The sequence below is a fragment of the Mercenaria mercenaria genome, chromosome 18, assembly GCF_021730395.1.
Source record: "Mercenaria mercenaria strain notata chromosome 18, MADL_Memer_1, whole genome shotgun sequence".
Classification (NCBI taxonomy): Eukaryota; Metazoa; Mollusca; class Bivalvia; order Venerida; family Veneridae; genus Mercenaria; species Mercenaria mercenaria.
In genome coordinates this window covers 30,031,812-30,037,811 of record NC_069378.1, presented here as the reverse complement: position 1 = coordinate 30,037,811, position 6,000 = coordinate 30,031,812, and positions in this window count along the sequence as shown.

Below are 6,000 nucleotides of genomic sequence, written 5' to 3'. Positions count from 1 at the left end.
CTGGGTCTTTTTGTTACAGTTTTTTTTTTCTTTTTTTTATTTCCACACTATGCATATACTGTAATTATTAAATCAAGGCATTTGTTATAGATGTTACACATATTTTGAAACATGATGTTTGCATAACACTGAAACACATACTTTCCTTCACTGTTGCAACCTAGAATAAATATTAAATGTTTCTTTTTCTGATTCTTTTTTATTGGCTTAGCTCAGCGTCTGCTTCATAGTGGAGTATTACAGCCTACAGTTGTCACAAGACACGTGTATGAGTCTTTGCTAGATTCTATGTCTGCAAAATACTATGCTGTCTCGTTGACCTTGCCTCAAAGTACTGCAATATTGCTATGACAAGTTTGAAAATAGATTTGCCAGTCTAGACCTTTTTGCGATTTTTCCAAGTTTTGAATTTTCTCCACATCTGTAATGATAAATATAGGAAAGTATCCAACTGGAACAAAAATGAAAACAGTTTACCCTAATACCCTTTAAGTTGCTTTTCCTTTTATCAGTCATTATACTCTTTAAACTGTGACATTTTTAGCTCACCTGTCACAAAGTGACAAGGTGAGCTTTTGTGATCGCGCGGTGTCCGTCGTCCGTGCGTCCGTAAACTTTTGCTTGTGACCACTCTAGAGGTCACATTTTTCATGGGATCTTTATGAAAGTTGGTCAGAATGTTCATCTTGATGATATCTAGGTCAAGTTCGAAACTGGGTCACGTACCATCAAAAACTAGGTCAGTAGGTCTAAAAATAGAAAAACCTTGTGACCTCTCTAGAGGCCATATATTTCACAAGATCTTCATGAAAACTGGTCAGAATGTTCACCTTGATGATATCTAGGTCAAGTTCGAAACTGGGTCACGTGCCTTCAAAAACTAGGTCAGTAGGTCTAAAAATAGAAAAACCTTGTGACCTCTCTAGAGGCCATATATTTCACAAGATCTTCATGAAAATTGGTCAGAACGTTCACCTTGATGATATCTAGGTCAAGTTCGAAACTGGGTCACGTGCCATCAAAAACTAGGTCAGTAGGTCAAATAGTAGAAAAACCTTGTGACCGCTCTAAAGGCCATATTTTTCATGGGATCTATATGAAAGTTGGTCTGAATGTTCATCTTGATGATATCTAGGTCAAGTTCGAAACTGGGTAACGTGCGGTCAAAATCTAGGTCAGTAGGTCTAAAAATAGAAAAACCTTGTGACCTCTCTAGAGGCCATATATTTCATGAGATCTTCATGAAAATTGTTCAAAATGTTCACCTTGATGATATCTAGGTCAAGTTCGAAAGTGGGTCACGTGCCATCAAAAACTAGGTCAGTAGGTCAAATAATAGAAAAACCTTGTGACCTCTCCAGAGGCCATATTTTTCATGGGATCTGTATGAAAGTTGGTCAGAATGTTCATCTTGATGATATCTAGGTCAAGTTCGAAAGTGGGTCACGTGCCTTCAAAAACTAGGTCAGTAGGTCAAATAATAGAAAAACCTTGTGACCTCTCTAAAGGCCATATTTTTCATGGGATCTGTATGAAAATTGGTCTGAATGTTCATCTTGATGATATCTAGGTCAAATTCGAAACAGGGTCATGTGCGGTTAAAAACTAGGTCAGTAGGTCTAAAAATAGAAAAACCTTGTGACCTCTCTAGAGGCCATACTTGTGAATGGATCTCTATAAAAATTGGTCAGAATGTTCACCTTGATAATATCTAGGTCAGGTTTGAAACTGGGTCACGTGCCTTAAAAAACTAGGTCAGTAGGTCAAATAATAAAAAAAACCTTTTGACCTCTCTAGAGGCCATACTTTTCATGGGATCTGTATGAAAGTTGGTCTGAATGTTCATCTTGATGATATCTAGGTCAAGTTTGAAACTGGGTCAACTGCGATCAAAAACTAGGTCAGTAGGTCTAAAATTATTAAAATCTTTTGACCTCTCTAGAGGCCATATTTTTCAAGGGATCTGTATGAAAATTGGTCTGAATGTTCAACTTGATGATATCTAGGCGAAGTTCGAAACTGGGTTACGTGCGGTCAAAAACTAGGCCAGTAGGTATAAAAATAGAAAAACCTTGTGACCTCTCTAGAGGCCATATTTTTCATGAGATCTTCATGAAAATTAGTGAGAATGTTCACCTTGATGATATCTAGGTAAAGTTCAAAACAGGGTCACGTACCTTCGAAAACTAAGTCAATTGGTCAAATAATAGAAAAACCTTGTGACCTCTCTAGAGACCATATTTTTCAATGGATCTTCATGAAAATTGGTCAGAATTTTTATCTTGATAATATCTAGGTCAAGTTCAAAACTAGGTCACTATGTCAAATAATAGAAAAAACGACGTCATACTCAAAACTGGGTCATGTGGGAAGAGGTGAGCGATTCAGGACCATCATGGTCCTCTTGTTAAAGTTCCTATGGTTTTTTTTTTATTAATGCATATCTACCTGAAATAATTCTTTCTAGGCAAACATGTTTTAAAAAGTTCTAGTGGATTTTTGATATTATCTTCCCAGAAATAAAAGGTCAAAGTAACACTTGCAACCTGTTATTTGTGACTCGTACATTTTCAGAAACTGCATTCAAAGAGCTATAAAATCATGAATCTTTGAACCAAAAGATATTTTAATACATCTGTAATAATGGAAGGTTGCATTTGTCATTTGCAACCAATTTTTTGGTCAGTTTTAAAAGTATCTGCTGAAGAAAAATGTTGTATCTGCCACTTGTTACCTTACAAGTTTGCATATACATGTAATATGCTGTTAGATACCAAAATTAAAATTGAGCCGCACCATGAGAAAACCAACAAAGTGCATTTGTGACCAGCATGGATCCAGACCAGCCTGCACATCTGTGCAGTCCGGTCAGAATCAATGCTGTTCGCTTTCAAAGCCTATTGCAATTAGAGAAACCGTTTGCGAACAGCATGGATCCTGACCAGACTGCGCAGATGTGAAGGCAGATCTGGATCCATGCTGGTCGCAAATGCACTATGTTGGTTTTCTCATGGTGCGGCTCAGTTAAAGTAATTAGGTAGTAAATAACAGCTACAACCTTTCATTATTAATTGTTGTAAAAAGTTGTATGGAAAATTTTTCATATTTAATGCTTGATAGATATACGACAGTCGGTACTATCAGTACTGAGCTGTAAGGTTGCAATATTGCTACGAACAGTTTCGGTGAGAAATCTATAAGACAACAGTTTTCTCATAAGTACTAATTTCCACTTAAAACCTTTTATTTCTGGGACGTTAATGTAATGTTTTTGGTCCAGTGGTTTGTCTGTCTCTTGGAAAATTGTTTCTGCTCCATAAATTTTACATCCTGAAAGGAATATGAGATAACTGCAAAAGTGTTTGCCATAATGAGATGTAATGCAGAACACAATGTATGCCTACATGAGACAGTGTAAGCTTGCTTGAAGTGTGCATGCATGAGACAGTGTAAGATTGAATGAAGTGTGCCTACATGAGACAGTGTAAGATTGATTGAAGTATGCCTACATGAGACAGTGTAAGGTTGAATGAAGTATGCCTACATGAGACAGTGTAAGATTGATTGAAGTATGCCTACACGAGACAGTGTAAGGTTGAATGAAGTATGCCTACATGAGACAGTGTAAGATTGATTGAAGTGTGCATGCATGAGACAGTGTAAGGTTGAATGAAGTATGCCTACATGAGACAGTGTAAGACTGATTGAAGTGTGCATGCATGAGACAGTGTAAGGTTGAATGAAGTATGCCTACATGAGACAGTGTAAGATTGATTGAAGTGTGCATGCATGAGACAGTGTAAGGTTGAATGAAGTATGCCTACATGAGACAGTGTAAGATTGATTGAAGTGTGCATGCATGAGACAGTGTAAGGCCTATATAAAACAGTGTAATGCCTACATGAAAGAGTGTAAGGTTGAATGAAGTATGCCTACATGAGACAGTGTAAGGCCTACATGAAACAGTGTAAGGTTCAATGAAGTATCCCTTCACAAGACAATTTAAGGCAAGACAGTGCATTGGCTACATGAAACGGTGTAAGGTTGAATGATGTATGCCTACATGAGACAGTGTAAGATTGATTGAAGTGTGCATGCATGAGACAGTGTAAGGCCTACATGAAAGAGTGTAAGGTTGAATGAAGTATGTCTACACAAGACAATGTAAGGCAAGACAGTGCAAGGCCTACATGAAACAGTGTAAGGTTGAATGAAGTATGCCTACATGAGACAGTGTATGGTTGAATGAAGTATGCATACATGAAACAGTGTAAGATTGATTGAAGTGTGTTTAGACCAAGCTTGAAAGAATGTAAGGTTGAATGTAGTATGTCTACATGAGATAGTGTAAGGCCAACATGAAACAGTGTAAAGTTTATTGAAGTATGCCCACATGAAACAGTACAAGGTTGATTGAAGTACAAAGTCGCAGCAGAACTATGCTCCAGTTTACCAACTGTACTGTCTTATTTCAATGTTATATATTATTTTCTAATGTTCCATTCAGAAATGAGCCGTGCCATGGGAAAACCAACATAATGGCTTTGCGACCAGCATGGATCCAGACCAGCCTGCGCATCCGCGCAGTCTGGTCAGGATCAATGCTGTTCGCTAACAGTTTCTCTAATTGCAATAGGCTTTGAAAGTGAACAGCATGGATCCTGACAAGACTGCGCAGGCTGGTCTGGATCCATGCTGGTCGCAAAGCCATTATGTTGGTTTTCCCATGGCACGGCTCAAATAAGTATTAATGCAAACCAGTGGATATTCAGAGTAAGTCCGTCAACCTGTAGCCAACTTGGCATTTCAGCGCTTTCTCTGTAAGTATTTTTTTATCTTCATCCCTGCATGCTTCCTAGATGTTCTGTTTTCATTTCATCTTTTCTCTGCATGCATTGGACCTCCATGTAGAAAGGAATAAATATTTGGTTTCTGTGTGACAATGGGTGCAATAATTTATATGGGAAACTTGAGAAAAAAAATTGTCATTTGGAATTACTGAAAAAAAAAAGATATGTCATTGAATTTTTATTAACAGCTAGGTCGTTAATCCCAGAAAATTATAAGTAATAAAACAATCTGAATTTTAGTAATAAAAAAAAAAAGATAATAAAATCTTGTCAACCTTTTTTCGATTTTTCTAACCACAACTGTTGGTTTATATTTCATACAAAATTTGCAGGGCTTCTCAGACAAACATTTTTATTATACATTTTCAAGAAATAACATTACTTTCCCCTTGCATACCCATACCTGACATGCATTTTTAGCTCATCTGATTTTTTTGAAAAAAAATGATGAGTTATTGTCATCACTTGATCGGTGTTCAGCGTCGGCGTTGCCTGGTTAAGTTTTATGTTTAGGTCAGCTTTTCTCATAAACTATCAAAGCTATTGCTTTGACACTTGGAACACTTGTTCACCATCATTAGCTGACCCTGTACAGCAAGAAACATACCTCAATCCTGCTTTTTGCAAGATTTATGGCCCCTTTTGGACTTAGAAAATATCAGATTTCTTGGTAAAGTTTTATGTTTAGGTCAATTTTTCTCCTAAACTATCAAAGCTATTGCTTTGAAACTTGCAACACTTGTTCACCATCATAAGCTGACCCTGTACATCAAGAAACATAACTCCATCCTGCTTTTTGCAAGAATTATTGCCCTTTTTGGACTTAGAAAATCAGTTTTCTTGGTTAAGTTTTATGTTTAGGTCAGCTTTTCTCCTAAACTATCAAAGCTATTGCAATAAAACTTGCAACACTTGTTCACCATCATAAACTGAACCTATACAGCAAGAAACATAACTCCATCCTGCTTTTTGCAAGATTTATGGCCCCTTTTGGACTTAGAAAATATCAGATTTCTTGGTTAAGTTTTATGTTTAGGTCAACTTTTTCTCTTAAACTATCAAAGCTATTGCTTTGAAACTTGCAACACTTGTTCACCATCATAAGCTGACCCTGTACATCAAGAAACATAACTCCATCCTGCTTTTTTCA